The sequence below is a fragment of the Dendrobates tinctorius genome, unplaced genomic scaffold (genome assembly GCF_039654945.1).
Source record: "Dendrobates tinctorius isolate UK_male_01 unplaced genomic scaffold, ASM3965494v1 ptg000057l, whole genome shotgun sequence".
Classification (NCBI taxonomy): Eukaryota; Metazoa; Chordata; class Amphibia; order Anura; family Dendrobatidae; genus Dendrobates; species Dendrobates tinctorius.
The window spans coordinates 24,471,941-24,489,624 of NW_027361725.1; the positions used below are offsets into that span (position 1 = coordinate 24,471,941).

General features: G+C 47.5%; 1 protein-coding gene across 3 annotated transcripts in view; it reads right to left on the reverse strand.

Moving 5' to 3' along the window:
- Positions 1–17,684, reverse strand: part of HECTD1 (HECT domain E3 ubiquitin protein ligase 1) — a 154,396-nt gene that overhangs the window by 108,926 nt on the left and 27,786 nt on the right. The gene's annotated exons all lie outside the window — the stretch shown is intronic.

The window sequence follows — 17,684 nt, forward strand, 5'->3', positions numbered from 1 at the left end:
AATACACGTAAAACTGGAAACCCCGCCTCCAGCTGGCGAATTTAAATAATAAGGGTAAACACAGGGAACAATTACAGTGGTGGGCCCTGCGATAGGGAATGGGGGACGTGGAGACCTCCTAAGCTCCCCTGAGCCAGTGTCCCTGCACTCCTCACATTCCCTATACAGGCTCCTCGCCTGTCGCCGCACGCGTGCCTTAATACCCTAGCAAGCCCTAAACCTAAACCCTAACTAGGGAATAGGTCGGTGCGGAGACTAATCCCACCACTGCACTAGAACACACATAAGGAAAGTCACAAACAGGGGAAAAAGAAAACTTAGCTCTCTCTGTGCTAAAGCTCCAGCACAGAGTCCAGCGACCGACTGCAGCCTTCCTCCTGAATAGCTGCCAGGAACTCCCTTCTGTGACTCCTTCCACACCAGGACTCAGATTGAGCTGAGCACTCTCTTCACCTCCTTCCACCACCAAGGTTGGTTGCAAATGAACAACTATCACCAACAGTGATTGAAAACCCCTGGCTGTCCTTTATAGAGCCTAACACCTGTCATGTCATTAACGTGCACATTAACCTAAAACTAAAGCTAAGGTGCGATACCACTCACCACCACCGGGGACAGTCAAGACACCCTGAACCTGACAAAGTAAAAAAAGTTCACTTTGTCAATTTAATACCGCCAGATCCAACACTGTATCATGACAGTACCCCCTCCTTAATGAGGGGCCTCTGGACCCTCAAGACCACCCCCCATTAGGGAAACACCTACAGCGGGGACGGCCCGATCCTGAGTTCACCCCACCATTACCTGACACTTCAGGTATATGACAAATACACAGCTGGTATAGGCAATAAAGTTTATTTTGAAGGCACCACTCATCTCCACAGCGCCGACCTGGGGAACGAGTTTATGTATGAGTATGTTTGTTTGTTATGAGCTGATCAGGCTCCACAACACTCTTCCACAAGATGTTTTTTGGTGGCACCCATACATGCTCGTTCACACACAGGTCCGGACCTGAACGTTTATTGCACACATTCGTTTGTCATAAAACTTGGTGAACTCATTCTGGACCAGATAACAGAGGCGTCCCCCTGTGTCACCACACTCACACCCCCGCACTACACCATAGGGTACACCACCCTCCAACCCTTTCCACCACGAGGTCTGCTCCTCACAGGGTTTGCAAGTGGCGAGGGCTGGAACTTGCCCCTACTCCCCCGCCGCACAATCGCTGCTCTCACTGGAGAGGAAGGGGTCCCCTGAAGAGAGACGGCAGAGACAGTAGTCTCAAGGCAGCAGCCCCCACACGACTGCCCCCAGCTGACTACTTCCCTAGCTCGCCAATCTATCCCCGGGTTGTGTTTTTTCAGCCAAGGGAAGCCTAAAACGATAGGTACTGGCATTCCCTCCAAGACGTAGCATGACAAGGACTCCTCATGATGTCCTATACGCAGATGGATGTTTTCTACGACTTGGGTAAGGCTCCCCTGACTCAGTGGAACAGAGTTAATGGCCTGGACGCTTATAGGTTGGGCCAGCGTCCTACACTTCAGGCCATGAGTCTGGACAAAACGAGCATCCACCAGACTGACTCCTGCTCCGCTGTCCACAAGCACCGGTACCACCTCCGGTACCCCACCAGCTAACACTTCTGCTGACATAATACCTTGGGAGGGCAAAATGGAGGAAATGTACACTCCCTGGTTGCCTCCCTCCAAACGACCAGGGGTCTGCGGCTTCTGAGATGACAGATATTTTGGCACGTAATGGGCACGCCTTAAGGAAATGACCAATCTACCCACAGGAAAAACATGCCAACCCCACTCCCTAAACCGTAGGCAGGCCTGAACCCAACCCAACACCTCCTACTTGCATAGGTTCGTCCGGATACTTGGCACGCCCTGGGCAGGCTCCCATGAAATGGCCCGGCTTCCCACAGGAAAAGCATACCCCCCCCACCACGGCGAACCCCAGGCAACCCCCCCCTATTTGTACCAACAACACCGGGCTCCCTGGGTTCCACCAACCGTACCGGGAGGGTCCTCACCCCCGGAGAGGACTACAGGGGGCACATTTTGTGTATGTCTTTCCCTAAGGCGTCTATCCACCCGGATGGCGAGGGACATGGCGGCCTCCAGCGACCTGGGGGCGGCGTACTGCACCAGAGTGTCCTGCAACTTAGGAGACAGACCCTGCACAAATTGACTCCTAAGTGCAGGGTCATTCCACTGAGTGTTAGTGGCCCATCTCCTAAACTCAGAGCAGTACTCCTCAGCAATCCGGGCTCCCTGTTTACACCTACGGAGTCTGGATTCCGCCAGAGAGACACCATCAGGATCCCCATACACAAGCGCCAAAGCCGCAAAAAACTCGTCCACGGACTCTAAAGATGGTGAATCGTCCGGCAGGGAGAAGGCCCAGGATTGGGGATCCCCCTTCAAAAGGGACATAATGATTCCCACCCGTTGCTCTTCGCTCCCTGAAGAACGAGGGCGCAGCCTGAAATATAATTTACAGGCTTGCTGAAATACCAAGAATTGATCTCTCCCTCCAGAAAACCGGTCTGGGAGAGATATCTTGGGTTCTGGCTGAGCCTGTGCCTGAATCAAACCTCCAAAGCCCACCAACAGCTGCAGTTGCTGCACCATCTCACCGCGCAGCCCCCTAATCTCTTCAGTAAAGGTCTGCAGTACCTGGGTAAAGGTTTGCATTAGGTCCATAGCTCAGTAGAAAAGAAAAAATTTTATGGTTGGTGATAATGTAATGATCACGTGTGACTGGACACAGCGCCTCCAGAAGGGCGAATTTATGACACACATGATCCTGGATACAGCACCTCCAGCAGGGCGAATTTAAACAATAATGGGACGTGCAGCCGGATATACCGCCTCCAGCTGGCGAATTTAAGAAATACACGTAAAACTGGATACCCCGCCTCCAGCTGGCGAATTTAAATAATAAGGGTAAACACAGGGAACAATTACAGTGGTGGGCCCTGCGATAGGGAATGGGGGACGTGGAGACCTCCTAAGCTCCCCTGAGCCAGTGTCCCTGCACTCCTCACATTCCCTATACAGGCTCCTCGCCTGTCGCCGCACGCGTGCCTTAATACCCTAGCAAGCCCTAAACCTAAACCCTAACTAGGGAATAGGTCGGTGCGGAGACTAATCCCACCACTGCACTAGAACACACATAAGGAAAGTCACAAACAGGGGAAAAAGAAAACTTAGCTCTCTCTGTGCTAAAGCTCCAGCACAGAGTCCAGCGACCGACTGCAGCCTTCCTCCTGAATAGCTGCCAGGAACTCCCTTCTGTGACTCCTTCCACACCAGGACTCAGATTGAGCTGAGCACTCTCTTCACCTCCTTCCACCACCAAGGTTGGTTGCAAATGAACAACTATCACCAACAGTGATTGAAAACCCCTGGCTGTCCTTTATAGAGCCTAACACCTGTCATGTCATTAACGTGCACATTAACCTAAAACTAAAGCTAAGGTGCGATACCACTCACCACCACCGGGGACAGTCAAGACACCCTGAACCTGACAAAGTAAAAAAAGTTCACTTTGTCAATTTAATACCGCCAGATCCAACACTGGATAATGACAATTTCCTTCCCTACCTGATGTTTTACCGGATTCCTGCACCTTGGTGGTAACTATACATGCTAGCGTGTACAGAAAAAACACTGGAGGTTATTAATAGGAAGGGGAGGGGTATTTAACCTCTTGTGCATTTCCTGTCCCCTATTAGGGCGGGAAGACATCCTTCGAAAACTGCTGTAGTGGAAGGTTCCTAGAAACCGAATTACCGGTAACACTAATTCTATTTCTTGGCAACAATGCCAAACGATATGTTTGGAGTAAAGGCAACACAGCTCATCACCCTGAACACACCATCCCCACTGTCAAACATGGTGGTGGCAGCATCATGGTTTGGGCCTGCTTTTCTTCAGCAGGGACAGGGAAGATGGTTAAAATTGATGGGAAGATGGATGGAGCCAAATACAGGACCATTCTTGAAGAAAACCTGTTGGAGTCTGCAAAAGACCTGAGACTGGGACAGAGATTTGTATTTCAACAAGACAATGATCCCAAACAAAGCAAAATCTACACTGGAATGTTTCACAAACATATTCAGGTGTTAGAATGGCCAAGTCAGTCAAAGTCCAGACCTGAATCCAATCGAGAATCTGTGGAAAGAGCTGAAAACTGCTGTTCACAAACGATCTCCATCAAACCTCACTGAGCTCGAGCTGTTTGCCAAGGAAAAATGGGCAAGAATTTCAATCTCTCGATGTACAAAACTGGTAGAGACATACTCCAAGCGACTTGCAGCTGTAATCACAGCAAAAGGTGGCGCAACAAAGTATTAAGTTAAAGGGGCTGAATAATATTGCACGCCCCACTTTTCAATTTTTGAATTTCTACAAAAATTTAAAAATATTCAATAAATTTTGTTCAACTTCACAACTGTGTCCCACTTGTTGTTGATTCTTCACCAAAAATTTACATTTGGTATCCTTATGTTTGAAGCATTGTATGTGGGAAAAGGTTGGAGAATCCCAGGGAGCCGAACACTGTCGCAAGGCACTGTACCTAGATTTCCAAAGCTCAGACCAACAGCTAGGTTGTCAAGCCAGGAAAGGAAGCAAGCCCCAGCCAAGTAACCGGTTAATCAAAATATTAATAAAAATCACCCCACAATTTCTCACGAGCAAGGCAATACCCACTAGGTAAACGGTGGTGCTCAGGAAGGAGGGCCATTTGGCTTTTGAAGTTCAGAAAATAATTTGTTGGCATAGTTGGGTTGTCACATTCACAGTGTCTCACCATATTAATACAGATAAGCCCTCCACCCCCAGGGTAACCCCAATTTGAAAACTCCTAGAATTCACAGTAAGCCTCCCAAACTGTCTAGTTGGCCCTTTATAATTTTCCAACCGACCCTCCTATTTGGCTTTTGGCTCTAGAAGCACCGGAGGTCTCCTGGATACTTCATTCTAGGAATTACTCTTACAGAAACATTGCCCATACTAAATCCCATGTTGGTCCATTTCTTTTGAACATGGAAATGTATAAAATACTGTTAAACTGATGGCATCACATCTACCCCAGCAGGAACCCCATGTTGTACCCGGAAGTAGTTTCTCTAAGCTTTTATAGAACATCTTCCCAAGATTTCACCAAAATGTATCATCTCCCTATACTGTATATTTTATATTAAAATTACACCTTTTACACCACATCCTAGAAAAAACAAAAAAAAAAAAAAAAACTGTTTTAACGCAGTTCGAACACAGCTGCTTATCCCACCGTCATGTCTATGGGACAATAAACCAAACGTATTCCTTGCTTATTTTCAACTCCATTAACAGGTCCCAACTTAAAAGTTCACAACTTAAAAGTGTTTTATCAAGTTATTACCGTAAATTACTTTGAATTAGTTAGACAACGTAACAATAAGTTTGCAATTGACTTGCTTTTTTCTGTCTGCTGTCCTTCTCCTGCAATGAGAGCGTTTGTCTTTCATAGCATACAGCTGGTTTCCATGGAGCTCGATCAACAGTGCCTGCCCAACTCATGGCTGAGAGTGGCAGTACTTATATTCCGGGAGAGAGGTTAACTCCTAACATCCCAGTAAGCTCTCTTCAGTCCACTGATTTTTATATAGGAGTTCTTTACTCACCTCCCTCCTTCTCTGCTCCTGACAAGCTGCTTTTATCAATCCTGTGTAGTGACAACTCCAGATAACCAGCATCATTGCGCCTGTTAAGAGTGTTAAAATCCTCCTTTATCCTTATGTGTAAACTTAGTGATAACGGTGTACACTGAAGATCAAACCACTGAGACATGAGTGTGTTATAGCAGAACATGTGCTGGGTTTTATAGTTGTAATACTACAGCTCTGCTGCTCTCCAGAACGGTCAATCAAGGAGTATAGCCCACCCTGCCAGATACCAGGAAGTGAGGAGACTGCAGAGTTGTGAGCTGCTCAAGGGACAACTTGAGAATGACCATTTAATTAGGTCCTCTTCAAGTGGAAAACATTTTCTCATCTGCCTACTCAATGTATGGATACCCATCTTCTTACTTTCAAGGGTAACCTGCCCCTGGCAACGTCCTACATACCCGGATGCTAGGAATGGTGCAGTACCTTTGAATTGCAGTCTTTCAGGGGTTTAGGACAGATGTCAAGAGAGTTGTATGGGTGGCCCTACCAGGCAAGAAAATAACTGGAAGTGCTCCTCAAAGCACACACAGTGATGTACTCTACGTCTTTTGCCAATAAAGTGAGTGAGAAAGCCTGAAAACCATGATTTTTCAGATTTACTGAACTGGGACTCCTGGTATATGCTTTGCATACTAGCAGACACGGTACCCTGGGCTGACACTTGCTTCACATGGAATTGAAATAAAATCCAGGAGAACCTGGAGAGCTGAAAGTTGAGTCGGGCCGCAGAGATTTTATGTAATGTTGTTTTGAAATAGCTATCCTGTGAGTAGAAATAAAAACTTGTGCTGAATAAGTTTGGCTTACGTGAACTTCACTAATGCGGATCGCCGCTTTGTACCTTCTTTCCCATATAGAGAAAATGAGGGATTTGTTCCATCAGCTCTGGATGGAAGTCTGCAGACTCATGACTATTCAGATGAGGGAGAAAAATCTGCAAGAAAACAGTCAGGACTGTTCTTTTCTGAAATAAGTTCCATATTTGCGCATGATATATACAGATTACATGTGTTTTAGTAACAGACAAATGTGAACATAACCTCTATCACTATACCCCAACAAGTAAATACAGCCACATTCACATAGCTTACAGGACGACCACTCCACTAAGGCAATAAAACAGGAGAAGCCCTTTAATAATGGGTCTATGAAAAGATTCAGTATTAGAAACCATTCCTAGAACTTCTTACAGGACAGCAAAAAGTAAAAAGAGGAATTAGACCTACCGGTAATTCTTTTTCCTGTAGTCCCTCAGGACAGCACCATGGAGGACATCCTTGCCCTATAGTGGGACAGGATCAGAGAGCGGTTAAAAGGCCCCTCCCACCTCCACCCTCCAGTGTTTTTTCAAAGTACCACCGAGGATGGATGGAAATGGTCTAAACGCGCCCTTACAAACGCGTATGCAAGACCCTTTAGCAGCTCCATCCCAATCTCGAGCCACGATGACCTGATGAACAATCTGCCGATCGATCCCATGCAGGCCTAAAGACAAACATAAGGGAGGGAACTAAGGGTGCTGTCCTGAGGGACTACAGGAAACAGAATTACCGGTAGGTCTAATTCCCTTTTTCCCTTACGTCCCTCCGGACAGCACCATGGAGAATACCAAAACAAAGGTCTCAGGGAGGGAGATATTTATACCCCTGACTGCTATGGTGGGAGGAACCAAACTCTATAACTAGAGGGAGGTAGGTTTCCTCCCATCGCAGAGGGGATTGACTACTGCGAGGCAGAGGGACTATGGGTTCTCAACTGCAAGAGTCATGGATACAGCTTCTTTACCTTAGGAGCCATGACTCCTGTAAGAGCAGCGAGTATGGGATCCTCTGCCACCTGACGGAGAGCTGCTGAACCGCCACCAGGTACAAAAAGTAGTGATGCCACCCCTGGTAAACATAATACAACAGATTTATGGGACAAGAATCTGCCTACTGTGTGTCTATCAAGGAAACTAGTCCGACTGCTCTATGGGATTTTCTGCACCCAGAATATGTCCACTTAAAGGATGAACCCCAGAGACGTATGCCCCCCTTTAAAAGCTAACTATGAGAGAGAGACCTGCCTTTAGCACCCAAGACAGTAACTCATTTGAGAGTTCTGTTCCAAATAGAAGAAATGCTAAGTTACTAGGCCAATCCAAGCATAACTATTCGTCTGGCTAAGTCCAGTTGCCAAGAATGAAGCAACAGAAACTGGGTCTGGGTCCCGAAACACGAAGACCAGAGTTGGGGCCTGAGACAAAATGTGAAGTGGTAGGCCGACCATACAAGGTGCGGCCCACAAAAAGGCACAAGTCAGAAGGTCTAAGCCAGAGGCCCACAGCCAGAGGCTCAAAGCCGAGGTACTATGAAGCACAGAGGTATTAAGACCCACAAATGACCCCGAGGCGCAGGGGTACCCAAGCCTTATGACGCCATATGACGCACATAAGCCTTATGCTGTACAGAAGCGCTATGACGCAATATGATGTGCCAAGACACTATGGGGCGCTATGAAGCAATATGATGCATAGAGCCACTATGAAGGCTTATGATGCAATATGATGCACCAAGGGACTATGAAGCTATATGATGCGGTATGATGCACAGACACTATAAAGCGCTATGATGCAATACGATGCACAAAGGCACTATGAAGCCACATAGTGGAACACGCTGCATAGAGGCCCTATGAAGCCCCCTGATGCAGTATGATGAACAGAGGCACTATGCAGCCCCATGATGCATGCAGTCTGATGCACAAGGGAACTATGAAGCCATATGTTGCACAGAGGTACTATGATTACACAATGATGCCATATGATGCAGTATGGTGCACAGCGGCCATATCTCGTGCACAGCGGCCATATCTCACGCACAGTGGCCATATCTGGTGCACATCGGCAATATATCGCGCACAGTGGCCATATCGTGCACAGCGGCAATATCTCGTGCCCAGCAGCAATATCGTGCCCAGCGGCGATACGATGCAGAGACAAAACGATGCCCCTATGATGTAATATCATGCACAGACTACGGCCCTGCTTGAAGGTGCCAAACAAGAGACCAGGCCCCCAGTTACCTCCAAGAGAGCAATCAGAGATCCGGATAAACCTCCGCTCTGAATAGTATAACTCAATTGTCAGACCGGCTCCACCTGAAGGAGCTAATTAATGAGCCGCAAGTGGAGAGCAGTCTCCCTGGAGACCATGTGCTGCATTCCACCATGTGTCCAGCCATAAGGCTCTGTGCAGACATGGGCTGCAACTGAGGTCCCATTATGAGATGTAGCTTGGACAAATGGCCTTACTATAGCCTAGAGGTCCAAGGCCTAGCTGCTTATATGTGAAGACACATCTCAGCACATGAGGCTCTAGGCCCAGCTTTGGCACCAAGGCATGAGGTTATTATCAACCGAGAGGCCAGGACCTGAACACAACATTCCAGCGTGCACTCACCTGTGCTGACTCCACACCTGCTAGAAAGACAGGGGGAGCTGATAACGCCGAGAGCCTACCATGGAGGGTAGTGGCGTTCGGTCAGGAATGTTGTATTACTGCCAGTGATTTCCTCTCCTGTGCCCCACGAGATCCAAGAAACTAGGCTGTTGCCTGTCTCGTTCTGCACTTCCGCGTTCTGCCACGGAACGCACACCGACCTTATGCTGACGTTACCGGAGGCGCGACAGCCTTCTCTACCGCGTGTTTTCCAGAAGTAGCGATGTTTTGCCGGCCGGCGTCCGAGCCGAGAGCCTCCCACCAGGAGGAGCGGCTCAACCCAGGAGCACGTCCGCTCGACTGGTCTCAGGGGCAGAGGGACTCCCCACCGGGGAGTGTCGGCCCAGGGCCCCTTGACAGGGGGAAGGATTGGACGCGCCGCACGATCCCCCTGAGCCCATCATGCAGGCTGGCTGAGGAACTTCTCCAAGAGGTGTCAGCCTCCGCTTGACAGGGGGGAAGAGAGGGCTGAGACCTTAATCCCGTCTGGTACAGCGAATGATGGCTGAGGGACCTCTCCCAGAGATGAATCAGCCACGGACCGCCTGCCAGGGGAATGGAAAGCCATGAACGTCCACAGGCTATCTTCACTCTAAGGGTAACGTTACACATAGCGATGCACCAGCGATCCTGACAACGATATGGATCGCTGGTGCATCGCTAAGTGGTCGCTAGTGAGCTGCCACACAGGCAGATCTCACCAGCGACATCGCAGGGGTCGGGTGTCGCTACTTACCTGTCAGACGCGGCGATCCTGACGTCTTCGCGCCCGCGTCGTTCGTCATCACAGCAGGAAGCGCCGCAAGAAGCTGACGACGAGAAATGGTCCAGGACCTTCTCTCGCGACCAGCGATAACCAGCAGGGGAGCCGGTCGGAGGTATCACATGTAGCGATATCGCTAGCAATATCGCTGCTACGTCACAAAATCGGTGACTTTACAGCGATATTGCTAGCGATATCGCAGTGTGTAACGGGGGCTTAAGAGCAACCTCTCATACAACCGTCCCCTGCTGGGACAGGAAAAACACTGGAGGGTGGAGGTGGGAGGGGCCTTTTAACCTCTCTCTGATCCTGTCCCACTATAGGGCAAGGAAGGACGTCCTCCATGGTGCTGTCCGGAGGGACGTAAGGGAAAAATCTCATTTACTCAGTGAAGTCATTAGGAAACATGTTGTAAAACCTAAAACAATGTAGAAGAAATGGCATATTCACAGTTTTCAACCTTGTATTAAAGGCAAAGTGTCATCACAAAAGACCTACTGTTTAAACCAGGGTTTTACGTTAAATGAGTACAAACAATATTTTTTTTATTTTTATAGAAAAAAAAACGACACCTTAGAAATGTTTTTCACACTGGCCACTGAGACCATTTTAGACTTCTATTTACTGCTCTTTACATCAGACTTTGCAGAAGATACATTATCACCATGGTCATGAGGACAGATGAGACATTTACAGGCCGCTGATCACATACGATTCAACAATCACAATAGGCGATGTAGCAGCTGACCCTTCTGAAGATACAGGACCTCCATCACCGCTATTACCGTACTTTCAGACAACCCCTTTAAAGGGAATCTGTTAATCCATTTTTCGAGTATCTGCTGGCGGCACCAACATCAGGAGCTTATCTACAGTATTATGTAGGTCCGGTCCGGTCTTGGTCCGATGGGTGTTGCGGTCCGGCGCCTCCCATCTTCTAACAGTGACGTCCTCTTTGCTGCCTGTTGTGGCTCCTCTGTTGAGGGCACAGCAGAATACTGCAGTGCGCAGGAGCCTTGACAGGAAGCAAAGAAGAGGACGTCACCGTTCGAAGATGGGAGGCGCCGGACCGGACCGCCACTCCCATCGGACCAAGCCCGGACCCGGACCGCCCCTGGGTGAGTATAATCTAACTCATTTTTCTTATCTTTCAGGTTACATCGGGGGCTTATCTACAGCATTACAGAATGCTGTAGATAAGCCCCTGATGGCGGTGCTGGCAGATGATACTCGAAAAATGGGGTGACAGATTCCCTTTAATCTAGTTTCTAACATGACCTCTTTTTGCAGCATCTCCTTTTCTAGGCTGCTCCGTCGATAGGGCATCATGCTGATCCGACAGCAGACTCATTAGTTAGGCGCAGGGGGCCGGCGGTCAATCAGCATGACATCAACAGTGACGGCCCGTTAAGAGAGTAGAGTGGAAGAGAAGACACTGCTCTATTGTCATGACGTCAACGGAATCCTCAGAATCGCCGGCAGGAGCGGTCTGTGGCCAATGAGCCGGAACAGAACATCGCAGGGCAAAACAGTTTGGCAGTTAGCAACTACTTGCCTGTTAGTTCTTATAAATACCAACAAAAAATGAGCAAAGAAAAAACCTTCAAGAGACACACTCAAGGATAAACCTGTAAACAAACACAAGATAAAAAAAGTGCAAAACTGGGTTTCAAAATATAACATTTTATTTATAGTTAAAATATATATCAATATGTAAAACATATAACTAAGGCTAGTTTCACACTAGCGTTTATGAGCGCAGCGACGGCCTGCGCACGGCCGCCGCTAAGCCCCGCCCCCTGCCGCGCCCCGCCGGTAGCTCCGCCCACCGGCGCATGACGCTGCATGCGCCCCCTATCTTTATCACAGGGGGCGCAGGCCGTGCGCAGTATGCGTTTGGCGGCGCATGCGCCTTTTTGACGGTGCGCCGACGCAACCAAACTGCAGCAGGTTGCGTTTGGCGCAGGTCGGCGCACCGTCAAAAGGACGCATGCGCCGCCAAACGCATACTGCGCATGGCCTGCGCCCCCTGTGATAAAGATAGGGGACGCAGGGCGCATGCAGCGTCATGCGCCGGTGGGCGGAGCTACCGGCGGGGGCGCGGGGCTTAGTGGCGGCCGTGCGCAGGCCGTCGCTGCGCTCATAAACGCTAGTGTGAAACTAGCCTAAAACAGTATTCCTGAAAGTGGTGCCAGGACACATGTATAATGCATACAGTGTGATTTTTTTTTTTTAAGGAACACACACTAAACAGGTAAAGACCCTACCATAAGTACCCCCTAGTCAGGGGGCTTAGTGCTATGCCTATTACTAAATGATTTAGTGAAGAAGTAAATACTTACATCTAGATGGTATGTCAAAAGAAGGGGGTAGAGGTACATGTGTCCTGGCCCACAAGCCCCAACGCATGTTTCACCCAAGGCTTCGTCAGGGGGCGTGACAGCGTGGCAAGCGGCTCTCCTGACCCGAGCATGATAATGTGTATTTCTATGCAGCTGTCACACGTTGGTCGGGAGAGCTGCCGGCCAGTCTGTGCACTGCAAAACAATTTTCGTTCGAGTTCTACGGCCGTCTGACTCTTGCCTAAGTAATAACAGTTAAGAGAAGGTTCAAGTGACTGTATTATTGCTCATGAAAAAGTTAGTTTTGATCACAGTCACTGTTTGGGCCAGGCATTATGGCTGCAAAAAATTAGTCTAAAGCCCCCGTTCCACACAGCGAGATCGCTAGCGAGATCGCTATAATGTCACCGATTTTGTGACGCAGCAGCGATATTGCTAGCGATATTGCTATGTGTGATACTTACCTCAGACCGGCTCCCCGCTGGTTATCGCTGATCGCGGGAGAACGTCGTGGACCGTTTCTCGTCGTCAGCTTCCTGCTGGCGCCGACGAGCGACGCGTAGACACGGGCGGGAGAACGTCTTCATCGCCGCGTCTGACAGATAAGTAACGACCGCCGACCGCTGCTATGTCGCTGGCGAGATCTGCCTGTTTGGCAGCTCACTAGCGACCATTTAGCGATGCACCAGCGATCCTGACCGGGTCGTATCATGGTCGGAATCACTGGTGCATCGCTAAATGTAACAGTACCCTTAACCTTTGCTAATCAAAAAGTTGTCTGTTTACAAAACTAATCAAAATAAACTATCCTATGACACCGAGACCAATGTTAAATAAAACAGAAGTGACAAGATGTGTCAGCTACGCAAAATTAAAAGGGAAATAATGTCAGCAGCATGGTAGGTGGTCTGCCCTTCCCGATTGCGAGGGATAACCAAGAAACCCATACCCAAAAATAAACTGCAATATTGACATAATATTTTGCTATAAACTGGGGAGTTAGCATGCACTCTAGTCAAAATAACGAGGTGCAGGTGCAACGGACCAGTAGGTCCCAATCTCAAATTAGTCTAATTCACCGCACACTCAAACAGATTTTATGCAAATGGGTTTTTATTTTATTACATGTGGGAGCCAAACAAGAATATATAGCATACAGTAGAAGCGATATAAACGAGACGTTTCGGCTCAGCCCGAGCCTTTATCACTTTATCGCTGAAATACAAAAAACATATATCAGATATACGAACCAAATAAAGTGAAATAAAACAATAACAAAATCATTAAATACAAGGATTATCCCAGTAGCTTTCTGACCAAGTGATGTTTAGCATACAGCAGAAGGGCAGCAATGTTCTTTTTGGACAGCGGTGGCTTTCTCCCTGCAATCTTGGCATGCTCATCATTGTTGTTCAGTGTTGTCCTGATGATGGACTCAAACATTAGCTAATGTGAGAGAGGAGCCTTTAACTGCTTAGATGTTACCTTGGGTTCCTTTGTGACATTGTGACACTGCAGACTAATGGTACTGTCACACTTAGCGATGTACCAGCGATCCCAACCAGCGATATGACGCGGTCAGGATCGCTGGTACATCGCTAAGTGGTCGCTATTGAGCTGCCACACAGGCAGATCTTACTAGCGACATCGCTGGGGACGGGGATCGCTACTTACCTGTCAGATGCGGCAATCCTGTGTCCTCCCGCCTCGCTCGTCGTCACAGCAGGAAGCGCCGCAGGAAGCTGACGACAAGAAACAGTCCAGGCCGTTCTCACGCGATCAGCGATAACCAGCGGGGGAGCGGGTTGTAGGTAAGTATCAGACATAGCGATATCGCTAGCAATATCGCTATAACGTCACAAGTTATAGCGATATTGCTAGCGATATCTCTTAGTGTGACATGCCCTTAACATATGCTTTACACTTAGAGCAATCTTTACCAGTCAACCACTCCTGGGGAAGGCAAGAATGGTTTTGAATTTCTTACATTTGTGCACAATTTGTTTGCATGTAGATTGGTGGAGTCAAAACGCTCTACAGATGGGATTCCTAACCCTATCCAGCCTGATGAGCGTCTACAAGTCTTCATCTGAAATGTCAGGCCAAAAATCAAATTTTGATATATCCCCAATTACACCTGATCTGGTTCATCATCCCACTGATTGAAAACACCAGACTCAGTACGCTGGATATAAATCTTTACGATTCCCCATCATGAGGGAAACAACAGGGATGTCCCCTTTTTCCTTCTTGTTTGGGCTTTCCATGGAGCCACTTGCTGCAGCCATCATGAGTATCAAGGCAATTGGTCTGTCACATAATTATTTCTATTAGTTGACTTCATTTTAATATCACTTATAAAAGGCTTTATAAGAGTTTAATAACTCCCCCCACACACTCACAGCTTTGGGTGATTTTTCTGGCATGGTGATGAATTCATCTCTATACCTAAGCATGACATTTCTGCCTTACAATCTACTTATTTTAGTGGTCTACCACCCATCTGGACTAATTAGTGATCTGCATTACCTTTTCATATAACACCTTTTTTTTTTAAAGCCAACTGCCCACCTATACTTCACTCCAATTCCACGCTAATATCTCCTTGGTCCCCACTTTCTGGCTAGACAGAATAAATTATGTTAAAATGAAGATACCTCAATATGTCTCTACCTTTTAGGTACACTGCCCGTTTCCATTCCAACATGCTTTTTGCAACTCCTGTAAAAAAGTCTCACCTCCTATAACTGGAAGGTTGGACAACCCTGTACCCTTCTCTGTACTCCGACATTCCATGAAGGAGATGGTAGTCTTGGCATTCCCAACCCATCACATGAGTATCAGACAGCTTGAATAGCATAACTTTCTACACTACATTTAACCACTGAAATGCCCTTGTGGTTCTTCCTGGAAGTTCGCAACATTTCCTCTTTGCCCACTTTCCCCACTCTTGAGATTTTCCGCCTAAAGCCTTTAGACGTTTCTTTCCCTTTAAATTTGGCATGCAGTTAAATTCTCAAGCTAACTTGCATGCCCTCACCTCGCCCTCCATCTCTATGGTATAATAGGGCACCCGCTGCAGAAGATTACATTTCCTTTTCATCTTGGTTGGCGAATGAGTATGAGCAAACCTACTAGTTCTTCTCTTCAGGCTTTGTATCTTTTGAGATGGACAGAGGAATACCCAATCCCTTCCTCTGAATATTTCAGGTTGTCAAGTTTCCTGGATCGTTTTGATCCTCTACATACTTTTAAGACATTTCAGAGTATTTGTCCATCATCTCCAGAGGTGTAATCTCAATTGTCTATTCTCTGCTGAACAGCGTCTCTCACCATACAGTACACGGCTACATATGTAGATGGGGACGGACGTGGCAGGCACATGTGAGAGCTTCTTAGAATAATGCATGGGCCGCTGTTTCTTCCTGTTCAATTAACTCCAATGCAATGGAATCTGCACTGATTGTCCTCACACGCTGGTAGATGATGGTCCTCAGGTGCTGGTAGATGGTCCCTGCACGGCTAGCAACCATGGTTCCTGGCTATACTGGAAATTCCTTCTGGGGGTACGCCTTTATAGGGGACATGGTGCATATGTTATGGACTTGACCCCGGGTATCGAGCTTCTCTACTCATGTATATAAAACTTAGCTTGCTCTATTTTCCATACTCTCCTTTTGATTACTGGAAAGCTGTGTTGCAACACAAATGGCCCACACTCACTTGCCCTCAATACAAACAGCTCAGTTTTCTCTTTTTAGTGGAAAAACAAATGACAGCCTACTCCTGGAAAAAAAAAAAAAGAAAAAAAAAGAAAAACATCCCATTTCCAGAATTTTAAACCTGTGTAGATAACTTGACCAATAAGCAACTAACAAGTGTCCAGAACAAAGTCTGGGACTCATAGATAACAGACGCTCATCTGCAATGGCCAAGTGTCACCCTGTCCCTTGGCTATCTGCAAAATATACTACATCATAGCCCTATCAATCTCTGGTTCTTACTTCTTCCTCACTTTCCACGTGCTTCCCCCGTCATCTCTACCCTTTACACGTCCTCCAACTTTTAGATTTCTTATTGTTTTCTTGGTATTGTCTTGATAATATTGGAATATTTGTATTGGTCACATTTCTAAAGTTATGTTCCACATTCCAAACTTTGTTATATTAGGAAATCATAAAATAATTGAAAGAGAAAACAGATTAATTTTTTACCTGCAGAATATCTACTAATGTGAAAGGTTCACATACTTTTGCCCTTCACAGACATGTGATATTGGACCATTTTCCTCAATAGAAAATAAAAAAAAAAATGACAAGTGTAATATTTTTTACTTCTTGGTTTCATTTGGTTCCTTTTATCTAAGGTCAGGATCTAAAGTAGTGTTAGGTCAAATTTATGCAGAAAATTCTGAAGGGTTCACAAACTTCCAAGCACCAGTCTATATGGATCAGTAGGTGCTATTTAAAGCAGCACACCTTTTCTTTTACTTTAGTTGTCACTAGCGATGAGCGAACGTGTTCATATCCGAGCACGCTCGGATGTTATTCAAGTATGTGGACGAGCTCGGAAATTCGAGTTCCTGTAGCTGCATGATTTGTGGCTGTTAAACAGTCTGATCACATGCAGGGACTGCCTGTTTGTTAGGGAACCCTCATGTGATCAGGCGTTCTAACAGGCAATCCCCACATGTGATCAGGCGGTCTAACAAGGCAATCCTCACATGCAATCAGGCAGTCTAAGCGATCCCCACATGTGATCAAGCAGTCTAACAGGCAATCCCCACATGTGATCAGGCAGTCTAACAAGGCAATCCTCACATGCAATCAGGCGGTCTAAGCGATCCCCACATGTGATCAAGCAGTCTAACAGGCAATCCCCACATGTGATCAGGCGGTCTAACAAGGCAATCCTCACATGCAATCAGGCGGTCTAAGCGATCCCCACATGTGATCAAGCAGTCTAACAGGCAATCCCCACATGTGATCTGGCGGTCTAACAGGCAATCCCCACATGTGATCTGGCGGTCTAAAGCTACTATTAGACTTGCGTTATGAGGCGCAGTGCAGGGCTGCCGCTAAGCTCCACCCCCGACCCGTCTCCTCTGGTCAGCTCCTCCTATGGGTGCATGACGCTGCATGCGATAAGCGTACCCTATATTTAGCGTTGGGCACGCTGGCCGTGCGCTGGTATGATTTTGCGCACAAAAATGCAACACGGTGCATTTGGCGCACGTCGGCGCAGCAACAAGAGGACGCACGCGCCGGCAAAATCATACCAACGCACGTCCAGCGTACCCAACGTTAAATATAGGGTACGCTGATCGCATGCAGCGTCATGCGCCCATAGGAGGAGCTGACCAGAGGA